The 13,100-nt window shown below is 46.5% G+C and overlaps 1 long non-coding RNA gene across 1 annotated transcript; it reads right to left on the bottom strand.

The window, feature by feature from the left end:
• Positions 1–6,685: 6,685 nt before the first annotated feature.
• On the bottom strand, positions 6,686–11,285 carry LOC131484269 (uncharacterized). Its single transcript, XR_009248121.1, has 2 exons — positions 11,042–11,285; positions 6,686–8,844 (listed from the first exon to the last, which is right to left on the bottom strand). It is a non-coding gene; the product is annotated as an uncharacterized LOC131484269 (long non-coding RNA).
• Positions 11,286–13,100: the final 1,815 nt, after the last annotated feature.

Raw genomic sequence — 13,100 nt, 5'->3', positions numbered from 1 at the left:
GAGTCTCTTATGTTTTGCCTCCCTCCCTCTCTAACCTTTTTTTTATTTCCTTCCCCTCCCCCATGGTCTTCTGTTAAGTTTCCCAAGATCCACATAAGAGTGAAAACATAAGGTATCTGTCCTTTTCTGTGTGACTTATTTCACTTAGCATAACACTCTCCAGTTCCGTCCACGTTGCTACAGAAGGCCATATTTCATTCTTTCTCATTGCCATGTAGCATTCCATTGTGTATATAAACCACAATTTCTTTATCCATTCCTCAGTTGATGGCCAGGTCCTATTGATGGATTTTTCAAGTGTTAAATCAACCTTTGGATTTCTGGAATATATCCTACTTGGCAATGTTATATTATCCTTTTACTTTACCATGTTTTGATATCAGGGCTGTATGGGCTGTGTGAATAAAATCAGTGGAAAAAATATGAAAGTATTTATTCATTTAAGTTAGTTTCTACTATTTCTTCCATCATTCTAGAATTCACCATTTGGCTCAAAGTTATCTTTTTGGTAAGGTTTTTTAATAGTCTTCAGTACAAAAGTTCTAAATTTTAAATTAGACATACGGCTATTTAAGTTTTCTATTTATTTTATGTCAATTTGGCAAGGTGTTTGTCAAAGACTGTCCATTTCACTTAAGTTATCAATTTTATTGGAATAAGTTTGTTTATAACACTCCCTCATAAACTGTCTAAATTATGTAAAACTTGCAGTGATATTCTCTCTTCCATTTTTGATATTTTCTGTTATTTTTTCTTGATTAGTCTCACTATAGATTTATCCATTTACTAGTCTTCACAAAGAACCAACTTACAGTATTTTGTCTTCATTGCTTGTCCTTCTCTACTTATTTCCTTACTAATTTCTTTCATCCTATTTATTTGGTTTTAGTTTACTTCTCTTTATCTAGTTTCTTATGTGGAAATGCAGGGAAAGTTTAAATTACTGTCTTTTTCTAATATCATCATTAGAAGCATCATTAAATTCCCCTGTAAATGCTGCTATTATTGTAGTTATTTTCATAAAGTTAAAATGTTTTCTAATTCTCTTAGTGTTTTACCTCTCACCAATGAGTTATTTAAGGTGTGTTGTTTAATTTTTAAGTATTTGCAGGCTTTTCTAAATTTTCTCGTAGTTGATTTTTCGTTTGATTCTTTTTTGATCAGATAACAGAAACTATAAGGTTTCAGGCTTTCAAAAGGTACTGAGACTTATTTTATGACCTCACATATGGTCTATATTGGGAATGTTTCAGCTGCACTTGAACAGTACGACTACTTCCTAGTTGTTGTGTGGGATGTTCTACAAAAGTAAATTGAGGAGCGCCTGGATGGCTCAGTTGGTCAAGCGTCCAACTTCGGCTCAGGTCATGATCTCATGGCTTGTGAGTTCAAGCCCTGCGTTGGGCTCTGGGCTGATAGCTCAGAGTCTGAAGCCTGTTTCAGATTCTGTGTCTCCCTCTCTCTGCCCCTCCCCTGTTCACACTCTGTCTCCGTCTCTCTCAAAAATAAATAAACATTAAAAAAAATTAAAAGTAAATTGAGTTGTGTTAGTTGATAGCATTGTTCAATTTTCCATATCCCCACTGTACTTTTTTCTAGTTGTTCTATCAATTACTAAGAAAGAAGTGTAGGGGCATCTGGGTGGCTCATAAGTGTTCAACTTTGGCTCAGGTCATGATCTCACAATTCATGAGTTAAACCTCACGTCAGGCTCTGTGCTGACAGCTTGGAGCCTGGAACCTGTTTCAGATTCTGTGTCTCCTCTTCTCTCTGCCCCTGTCCTCCTCATGTTCTGTCTGTCTCTCTCTCAAAAATAAATAAACAATAAAAAATTTAAAAAAAAGAAAGAAAGAAAGAAGTGTTAAAAATCACCAATGGTAACTTTAGATTTTGTCTATTTCTCCCTTTCATTCTGTCAGTTTTCTTTTCATACATTTTGAAGGCCTATATTTAAATATATTCACATAATGATTATTATGTCTTCCTGAAAAACTGACCATTTTATTATTGTAAAATGTTTCTATCTCTGGTAACAATCATTATCTTTAAGTCTACATTGTCTGGTACTAAGGTGGCCACATCAGTTTTCCTATACTCGTTGCATGGTATATCTTTTTCCATAATTTTACTTTCCATCTTTTTTTAATATATTTAAAATCTCTCTCAAGCAGCCTATATAGTACGTCTTATTTTCTGTTTGGTCTATTTAGACAATCTTTGCATTTGAATTGGAATATTTGGCCCATTTACATTTAACATAACTACTGATACGGTTTGATTCACATCTTAGAACCCTAAATCTGTCATGCTAATGAGGCTAAACTATCCTGATAAGTGAAAAACTACATAAAAAAAAAAAAAGCCAAAGAACTTCAGCTTATCATCAGCTAGCCCTTGGTCCCCAGCAGACCTGTCATCCATCCACAGATGAATGACAGCCCATCAGAGACCAGATGAACTACCTCATATCAGAAGAACCACCCAGCTAACCCACAGAATTGTGAACTTAACAAAATGGCTATTTTTCAACTACTAAGTTTTGAGGATTTTTGTTACACAGCCTAAACTAACTGATATATTATCTCACTGACCACTGTTTACTTAGTTGGTTGCTCTAACTACACCTTCCTCTCATTGTCCCATCTCCACCTTAGTCCAACTGTCTCTCTGAATGGCACTTCTCTCATGTTATGTATCTATAGAAAATCTGTTAAGACCAGTTCTGACAAAACAAAACAAACAAACAAAAAAAAAAAACTTCTGCTAAATTTTATTCACTGAATGATTTCATTTAAGTATGTTCAACTTCTAAGATCTCTGCTCACCTTCAAGCAATGACATGTTTTCTCATGTCATCCCAAATCACCCACCTAAACTTTCATTTTAATCATTAGGAGCCTATTTTTACGTATATTTACCCATTGTTGACTTTTCCGCCTTTTTGCAAAAATAAAGATTTCCAATAATCCATCAGTTATAGTACCTTCTCTAAGCAGACAAAAATATCACCTATGCTTATTTTTGAATGCTATTATTGAATCAGTATATAAGTAGAGGTTATAATGTCCCTGTGAAAAATTAATAGTGCTAAAAATCAAAATATATAGAAATACCTGTGTATTTATATATGGGTATCTTAAAGTTGCTTTCGCAGAGAATAAAAGTATGCCAGGGAAAGAGTGAGTCTGGTCAAAAACATTGTTGGTCATCAATCCACCAATATCTTAAATGTAATAAGTTTTTGTATATATCTCGTGGACACACCATCATCAATATGTATCATTGATGTAACCCTGAAGCTCACTTCATCAGACAGCTGAGTCACAATATGAATCCCGACTTTGCCACCGTCTGTGCAGAGGGCACCAAACTGTGGTCACGTTACCAATACCTGTAGGAGTCCCCATGCCCTTACTTATTACTGCATGGAACAAGAAGATTTTGCACATAAATATTTTTAATACTTCATGTGTAAATAAAAAAGAAATAAAAAGTCAATTTAGTAAACTTTTGGAACCCTAAATTATTTTCTAGTGTAAAATTCAGGGTCCCTAATAAACAACCCAGGAGACTAGAATATTAGGTACTGCTTTTGGCTAAACTGTATCTGTTTTCATGCCCTCACATTCTCAAAACACAACGTTTTATTTATGGGAACTCTATATAAAACTTGCAAAATTGAACAAAAATAAACAGATATGGTTTGTCTTTTGAGTCACGAGAGTTCAAAACTTAACAGTTCAACACTGTGTTCACAGGACCTTCGAAAAGAACATCAGGGTAGACATGGCAAGATGGACAACACATGCCATCATCACTCCTCACCTGAGTCATAGAATTGTTGTCTTGGACCTGTCACAATTAGAGACTCTGAGTTCCAGGTTCAGCAGGAGGCATCCCAAGGGTGTGGAAAATAAGATTTCTGGCTTCTAGGCCCTGAATCCACAAACCGTGAAACTCAGAACATCTGGAAACATTGAGTTGCGTGTTGCAAGACAGAGGTGGCTTGGCTCTGGGAAGAGCTTGCACTCCATCCATCTACTCGTGATAGCTGTTGGGCACAACCACCGAACTCTAGGACCTAAGCCAGAATTAGTAACCAGAGATTGTTTTTCATATTTGCCTTCATTGAGTCTGTTCTGAAGTTGCTAGTTACTTATGTGACTCTGGAAAGTCTAGAGACACGCACATAAGGACGGAAGGTAGTCACAATTTCCCTTAGACAAGTAGGGTCAGTTAACACCATTTTTAGAGTCTAGTAGGAGCAAAGGACCGAGCTGCAAAGCTTATAAAGAGTGTGAGGACTCATGGTTAGTCAACAACCAACAGCACAAAGAAAACGAAAGCTTAATTTAAAGCAAAAGAGATTCCCAATGGCATACTGTCTTCTGAGCCGGACTGTCACATTCCTCGATGCCATTTTCCACTCCCTCACTCATGTGGTTCACCCTTTTCTGAACACCTTTTTTTTCCTCCATTTCTTTTTAAGATTTAGGGAATGACAGTTGGCATATTAGACAAATGTGGACTCTGGGAAGTGCAGAGGATAGAAACAAAAATACTTCATCCTTCACATGAATCACCACAGATTTCTCAAGTTAGATGGCTTCTTCATACTGGCATTGCAGTCCTGGTTCCAGACTAGAAGTGGCACACTGTGTCAACAGTGGAACCGCCATGAACTCCTACCCCCGCCAAAAACTCTGAGTATCCCTGGGACCCCAAAACCGCTGGTTCTAAATGACTAGACTGGAGGTTTTATGGTTCCCTTAGGGCTCTAAAGGCTTCTCTTCTGAAATGTAATTGCTTCTGCCCAGCCTTGGGCACAGGAAGAGCGTGGGAGGAGCCAGAGTGTGGCACCCCATGGTAAGACAGAGGTCTGGTCGCCCTTTCATGACAAACATCTCATGCAACTTCATAACTGAAAGACCTATGAGATGGCTTCCCTGTCACTGTCACCCAATCGACAAGCGGCCTCATAGGTCCTTCCCATGAAGCGCTGACCATTAGAACCTGAGAATTCTGGCTGAAACTCATGGAACCAACCTATGAGGCCCCTGGTGTTGTCATTTGAAAAAACAAAGGTCCATGGTGGCCAGCGATGAAGCACAGGGAGACCCACAAGCATCCAATTCGAGGACCTCTGAGCACATCCCTGGGGTCCAGTGGAAGTGCCTGGTGAGGGGCAGGTACGAGCGATGGGTGCTGGCACTCCCCAGGCTTGGCCCATGGGACGTGAGCCAAATGCCGTCACTCTTCATGTCCCACAGCTAGAGACACAGCTTCCTAGGGCTCCCAGTCCCCTTCAAAAGAGGCACCTTACAGTAATTCCCTCCACACTGGGATTCTCATCGGTTTTCCCCAATATCCCAAAGTAGCAACATGTTACTCTTTCTTCTTTGCTTCTTGGGATCTGAAAATCAAACATCACATGCTAAGCTCCTCTTCTTTCCCATGCTGAGGGTCAGGACCCAGAGTATTCTGGATCAGCCACAGTGCTGTCTGGACCTGTCAGCCTTCTTAGATGGTGCTGATAACAGCCAGCTCTCAAACAGGCTACTTCTCCCCTGCAAACCTGCCAGGTGCCTCACCCACAGTTGCCCGGCCTCTCCTGCAGGGGACACGGGTGTGACAGAAGCACATCCCCTTTTTAAAGGGGCAGAATGTGTTCTAATCTTGTTGTTTTAGATCCAAATAAATCTATTTTATTGACGTTTATTTATTATTGAGAGGCAGAGCATGACCAGGGGAGGGGCAGAGATAGGGGGAGACACAGAATCTGAAGCAGGCTCCAGTCCCCGAGCTGTCAGCACAGAGCCTGACGTGGGGCTCGAACCCACAAACCGTGAGATCGTGACCTCAGCCAAAGTCGGATGCTTAACTGACTCAGCCACCCAGGTGCCCCTAAAGTAAATCTATCTTAATATGTAAAAATTAATACTATTTTAGATTCTTAATATATTTTTTGTTTTTTGAAACAATTTTCAGCCTTCCTGAGAAACACCACCCTATGAGTTACGTTGAAAAAGAGGATAAATTAGCATTAACCATCCTTACATCAGAGACCGTGTTCATCATTTTTCATTCGTGGGCTACCACTCACAATAACCCTATGTGATAGGGATGTTGCTCTTACGTTATAGAGGAGGAAACTGGGAACTTAAAACTTGCTCAAGGTCACACAGCCAGGCTATGGCCCAGGACACCCTGGGATGCTGACCTGAAAGCCAGCGCCCCACCGCCCCAGCCTTGCTCCCTCCTCTGTCCTAGGTGAACGTGCAGTTATGCTCATGGCCATCTTGGATCTGGGAACATAAACCCCTGAGAGATGAGTATTGAGAGACTGACCCCACACATTTCAGCCAACCTTTTCTCACGACCTACCTGGGGTTGGGACGTGTGTGCACATTTCCAACCCACAAATGCAGGGGACAAGAGACCTGCCCATGTTGTCTGTTAGCAGCGAACCTAGGAGTCTGTGACACATGTCTGTATGATCACGGACAGACCACATCGTACTGCAGCCAAACAGAAGGTCTGACATCTGCACGTGAATGACAGCACGATTTCCTTTGGAAATGGTACAAGTATTTGCATGTATAACTTAAATGAAGTTTCTATAAAACATCTTTTACTTTATCAGCTTAAATTTGTATACGAATATAAGAAAATGTTCTACGGAAAGTGTACATTATACAATTTATGGTATTCCTCACTTAAAGCTTCGGCGACAGGTGGCTCTGGGCACACACAGGGCTGTGGGCTCCAGCCACTGTGCCCGTGGGGTGAATTCATCTGCCTCCCCGGGGGTCCTGTGCCCAGCACCGGCCAAGCACAAGTGCAGTGAGGTTGGATCGCATCTACAGGGGCTCAGAGCTGCTGTGTGCCCTCAGGGTTCTCCCTGCGGTGTCTCCAGAGCGTGCGGAAGAGGTTCAGAGGCTCGTCTTCCAGACCACCTGCTCTGCTTTCGGTCCTGCTCTGGCCTCTCTCAGCAACGTGTGGGGCTTCTGACTGCACTCCAACAGAATGACGTGGCTTTGAAGGAGCCACGTGTTTAACTGTCTCCGGCGGCTGGGTCTCATCTGCGTCCTATGAGTCTCCCATAACGAGTGATCAGCACCCTTTAGTTGGAACCTATCAACAGAAAGATGGTATCCACTTTGGGCAGGGAGACTAAGTACGGCTCTTGATGGCCAGAGCACGCATCCCAGTGTGAAGCCCCACCGGGAGAAACAGTCGGGATGAACAAAGGAGGATGGGAGGGCGTGGTCGTCCACGCTGCTGACCAAAGTCCAAAGATGCCTGCTTGTCCTGGGAACACATATGTATTACCCCCGGGCCCACAGGACAAATGACTTCTGAGCAGAGAAACGGGAAACTGAGACAATCATTTTCTGCTTCTGTTTCTTTCTTTTATATGTTCTGCAAACAGGAACAGAGAGTCGCCCAAGTTTATAGAAAACTTTGGGAATGCTAGTCTCAAGAGCATATAAACTCCTTTTTCTTTCTTTTATTAGAAAAAAATGAATCAAACTTTTTAAAACTGTTCGTGGCATGGAATTCACAAGATACTGCATGGTGCGGCAGGAACCCCCAGCACCCACCCACGGCGCCAGCCCTACGTCCCCAGAGCAGCCCCACTGCCGTGCTGCACGTCTTCCCAGCCGGTTGGCTCATGGACCCTTGAATCCAGCAGCAGCAGCACCCGCAGTGCAGCGTCCAGGCTGGAACAGTGGGGGTTGGATTTCCCACCTGGATTCTACTTATTAAAAATTTAAACACTGTCTTACTCGGAGATTTCTCCTTCACTGAGACATGGAGAATTTTTGTGCAAGACGGAGTGAGCAGCCTCGCCTGCCTTTGGTGAGATGCTCAGTGCCCCTGGAGAGCAGCCCAAGTCCGACCGAAAGCAAAGCCCCAGACTTTAACCAGGCTCTCATAACCAGCACGCTCTGTATTGATTGCATGTGTCCATGAACAGCCTGGATTATGCTGGGTCAAGTCAAGCGATGCTGTGTCAGGGCCCAGGGCGAGGCTGGCCTTTCTCCAACCTCCCTGCAAACACAGTGCGGGCTGTTTATATCCTAGTGCTTTTTCTGTCACTTCCTAAGCCACCGTGGGGAAGATGAAAAATTCTAGCAGCAGTGATGCGTAAGTAATTCGGCCAGATGCCAAGGAAGTGGCCAGTGGCCCTGCCGGCAGAACTGATGGTACAATTTTGCCTTTATTTGGTGCCAGAGGAGGAAAGAAAACCAGCAAGCAAGATGAACGGAGGCTAACAATATCTTTCTTGATGAAAAGCTCAAATTTCTTTTTGAATTTTGAATCTGGTGGCTAAGGACTGTATCCTCGCATTTTGTTGCCGACGAGAGAAACCGCTCTAGCTGTGCCGCGTCCCCGGGTCGTGCCCGTGATCGCGTTCCACGGGTGAGGGCAGGAGGCTCGCGTGACACACGGCTCGTCTAATCAGCGTTCGCTAAACAAGGACATCTGAGGGTGCCAGACGCAGGGCCACCCGACCCTTCCTATCGGCCACACGCCTCCTCTCTGATTTACACGGCAGCCTGTGCCCAACACCACCTGCCACCGGGTGGGTCTTCCTCAGGCCGGAGAGGGCTCACATTTTGTTAGACCTGCTCCTTGAAACAGGCCTCTCTTCCTGGCGGACAGCAGATTCCACAGGCGTCTGTTTGTTGTCCTTTTCTGAAAACAATATAAAAATTAGGTTCCTTAGTCTTTTTCTCCTCGGATTATCACTATTGCAGCCATGACTTAGATTCCAACGTGAGGGTTTATCTCTTCCAAAACAAGCAGATAAGTTGCAAGGCAGTAGGAAACTTGAATCTTAGAGGATAAAAAGCCAAAAAGAAATTTCTTTTTTACAAAGATGAGAAAACGTTTTGTCAAAACGACAGAGATGTGTCCCCTTGCCCCGACATGGATGGGGTCAGGCACCAGTCTGGTGCAATTTGCCGTGGGCTCTGACTCACTAGACATTTCACAGCAGTTCCTAACCTGAACCACGTGATGGAGGCCACGCAGAGGTGCTTCTAGAAGCTGCCTGCACCCGAGAGGAGGGCTCTCTTCTGCAGCCCCAGCCGCCCCCCTGCCCAGGCCATTCCCACCCTCTTGTTTGCACACGCAGGCCTTGGTGGCCCCATGGGACAGGCAAGAGTCCAGATCTCACGCCCAGAGGGCCCTCCAGGGCCTTCTGGCAGCAGGAGCTTCCCACGGACAGGCCACCGCGGGGCTGACGGTCACCACTCTGGTTTTGTCAGTCCCAGTATGCAAGTCAGTTACACTTGTGTGGGTTGACAGGTCTGACTAGAACAGAAGGTTATTTAGTTAAAAAGTGAAAAATGCCATTTACTTGAGTGAGTGATGAGTCATCCAACGACACAGCTGAATTTGCATGGAGATGAATGGGTCCTAAGAGGACTTCTAATTTCGCTTTCTTATCCCACAGTAGAGGCCCAAGAGGGTTAGCTGCTCAGCAGGGTCAGAAGCTAATTAGTGGCCCAGGGACCCACACCGGGCTTGAGTGTGATGACCTCTGCAGGGGCTGTGACCCGAACCTGAGACGGGCCGGCTCGGAAGACGCGGACCTCGTCCCCCTTCACACCCAGGCTCCTTCCCACTGACATGATGTGCACAGCTCCACACGCTCATCGCTCACTGCGCTTTTCGGTGTTTCAGACCAGAGACGGGTGGTTTAGGGACATCCAGAGTTTCCTCAGCCAATCTGGATCTAAGTTTCCTACTACGCTCTCAGATGAGGGTGGCTGGTGAAGGGACATACTCCTTGAACACCGATCACTCCCACTGTGTGAATATCTGTTCAGTGAGGAGTCAGAAGCCCGTTTGAAGTCTACTAGATAATATGCAAAGCATAAGCCATCATTTAGACCCTCAGTATTCGTTCAGTATCGGTGCAGGGTACAGTGACAAATACAAAAATCGGGGCATATAGTATCTTTTGAGCAAGCACTTTCTGGTAGCCCCAAACAGAGAGAACCCTCCTCTTGGCATACTAACTGCTAATTTGATTAATTAGGCCAGTTGGATACCCTTTCTGTGATAACCATTATGATGCTATTTAAATAGCTTCTTATATTGGGGTAGCCCTTTCAGTATCACCTATGCAAGTGGTTTTGATTTGAAAAGAATGAAAAGTCTAAAAATGTCTGTGTTGGTGCAGACATTGATCCAATCATTCAGAAATAGTTATGGCGTGTCTCTTACGCTCCAATATCCAGCCGAACACGGAGCCTACAGAAAACAAAACAGATACATTCTTGCTCTTGACGTGCACAGTCTAGAAAGAGAAACTGGAAGGCTTTTCCGAGTGCATGCCTCATCGGAGGTCTTCACCAGGCAACCCCAAGCTGTGGGCACTTGCGTGGGCAAGCTGAATTGAACACGGCGCCCTTTGTAACACACGTGCGCACCTGGGGTGAAACCTGAGGGGCCGGAAATACGTACAAAGAGGTGCTCTGATGTTTTGGACCTGCTCCCTGCACACCCCAAAGGGTCCCTCTGCTCTTCAGAGATTACTGGCCTAGGGAAGCATACCTTGTACCTGCTCACTAAATTGAACAGCAGGAAGGGGCCATTTTCTGCCATGCGTTGACTGCGTCCGCATGAGCTACTTGGGGCAGAAACTGACAATGAGATTCACATTGGATGACCTCACTTTTATGTGCGAAAAATAGTTATTTGTCCTTCTTTCTCCTCTCCTAAATTCAAAAGCATCCTTTTCATAAAGCACAAGGGGGAAACTCAAGTAAATGCTAAACAAATGCACTTAGGAATAAAAGCTGTAAATGGAAACCCAAGTGACATCTGTGCGAGATTCGGGTAGCCATCCTGGGGAAGCAGCAGGCTCGGTGTCAGAGAGGCCTCTGCGGGGGAAGGAAGGGGCCCGGTGGTGGGAAGAGGAGAGCGGGACCCCCCTCCCCCCGGGTGGGCTGCCAGGCTGCAGACAGACTAGTGTTTTTCAGTGTGAGGGACGGACACTCGTGGGAAAGCTGGGAGTACGTACTTCCCTGGCCACGCAGCGAACCCGCCTCTGGACACCCTTCAGGGCGAGAAGAGGTTCTGAGGGAGAAGCAGGTTCCAGCCTGGCTGCAGCCCCCGCCTGAGGGCTGGCTCACCCAGACCTGGTCACAGACGAGGGAGGGGGTCACTGGGACCTGGTCCCAGAGGAGGGAGGGGTCACCGGGATCTGGTCACAGACGAGGGAGGGGTCACGGGGACCTGGTCACAGAGGGGGGAGGGGTCACCAGGACCTGGTCACAGACGAGGGAGGGGCTCACCCACAGCCCCGCCCAGAGGAACAAAAACACATTGTCTTTCTCCTCCTGACCCTGGGCCTCAGCTGTACTTTGTGCTTTTTCTGTTTTCTCTGGACTCATTTAAGTGGAGGGGCATCAGGCAGTTTTGAACTGCACTAAACGCTACTTTCAGTCAAATTCTCCACGAGGAGCCGAGGCTCAGCAGCTGACTGTCCAACAAGCCCCTAAACTGAATGTGGCCTAAATGTGTGTCTTCTCCATGTGAATTAAATTCCAGATGTCCTACAAGCACAAAAGATCTGTGTTGTCCCCGGGTCAGAAAAGGGGCAGAGCTGGCAGTGAGGACACAGGAGCCCTGTGGCACCCGTGCACTGACCCCCTACGAGCACTCGCCAGCTCACTTTCAGACCCCGGGGGCGACATAGCCAGAGCATGGACTGTGTCACCCTCCAGTCCCTGTGACATCTTCCTGGACAAACTCACTGCGTCGCTCCCAAGTGATACATCTCTTGTTAAGACTCACAGAAGGAAGTTTCAGTCCTGCTACTGGCTCCTTAAGGCAGCAAGAAGGTGTCATTAAGGCTCCAGGACCGGATCTTCATGCCTGCAAGCACAGAAAATCATCACACACGTGACTCGAGCTGTGGCGGAGACCCTGTGACCCCATGTCAAATTGCACACACCTCTCTGTTTCTGTGCTCACTGCATTTCACCGTCTGACACGTTTTGTATTTACCTGTTTATCATCGTTCCTTCTCATTAGCACGCCAGTCTCCAGAACAGGGCACCACATAAGTGTTTGCTGAATGAAGGAGCATCTGTCTCTAGCTCAGCACAGCCATTGGTGTGTAGCACACACCTGTGAGTGTTCATGGCTGGGGAACCGGCAGTGGGGCTCAGCCCCCGGCAGGCCCCGCAGCGGGGCTCAGCCCCCGGCAGGCCCCGCAGCGGGGCTCAGTCCTTCCAGGTGCCTTCAGACTTCGACTGCACCATTCACCTTGCTCCTTACGCCCCGATGTACATCATCGTTGTCTGGCTGGAATGCTACACTTGTAATCGTTCTCCGGATCCAGGTAACCCTCCTGCATCAGTCACAGTGCCAGGCTGGCTTAACGGGGCCCAGGTCACTGGACGAGGCGGCTCGCCTGAGGCTCTCTGTCCAGGGACGTCGGAGGAAGCAGGGACTTTAGTGCCGAGATGAGGGGCCTTCAGGCGGGAGCTGACGCCCACATGTGCCGTTCCTGCTCCCCAACATGCAGCAAGATTGGCCGGGCCTTTCCTCACATGAAGAAGGACAGGCTGGAGGCAGGTCTGTCCGCTCAGACCTCCAGTCTGTCCCTGCCCAGCTTCCTGCTTCTGTGTCCTCCGCCCCCAGGGCTGCTCTGCTCGGGACCAGCTGGTGTCTTGCTAGGGCCCCGGGGCACCCACATGGCCAGCCCTCCCCAGGCACACCCCTTGCTGCTGCCCCACCCCTGTGTCTCCCGGGCATCTGACCAAACAGCCTGCTCTCTGTGGTTGGAGGTTTATCCTAAGTGTATTCCTCAACTATCATTTCAGGGGAAACCAAAAAGAAAAGAAGATAAATACCCATGTTCATCTGGCCGTCTTAAACCAAAGCCACACCGTTCATTTCTCTAAACTGTATTATCGGTATAAAAGTAATTATCTTGGGGCGCCTGGGTGGCTCAGTCGGTTGGGTGGCCGACTTCGGCTCAGGTCATGATCTCGCGGTCCGTGGGTTCGAGCCCCGCGTCGGGCCCTGGGCTGGCGGCTCGGAGCCTGGAGCTGCTTCGGAGTCTGTGTCTC

This window comes from Neofelis nebulosa, chromosome 9, assembly GCF_028018385.1.
Source record: "Neofelis nebulosa isolate mNeoNeb1 chromosome 9, mNeoNeb1.pri, whole genome shotgun sequence".
Lineage (NCBI taxonomy): Eukaryota > Metazoa > Chordata > Mammalia > Carnivora > Felidae > Neofelis > Neofelis nebulosa.
The sequence above is the reverse complement of the archived record's forward strand: the minus strand, read 5'-3'. Positions and strand labels throughout refer to the sequence as shown.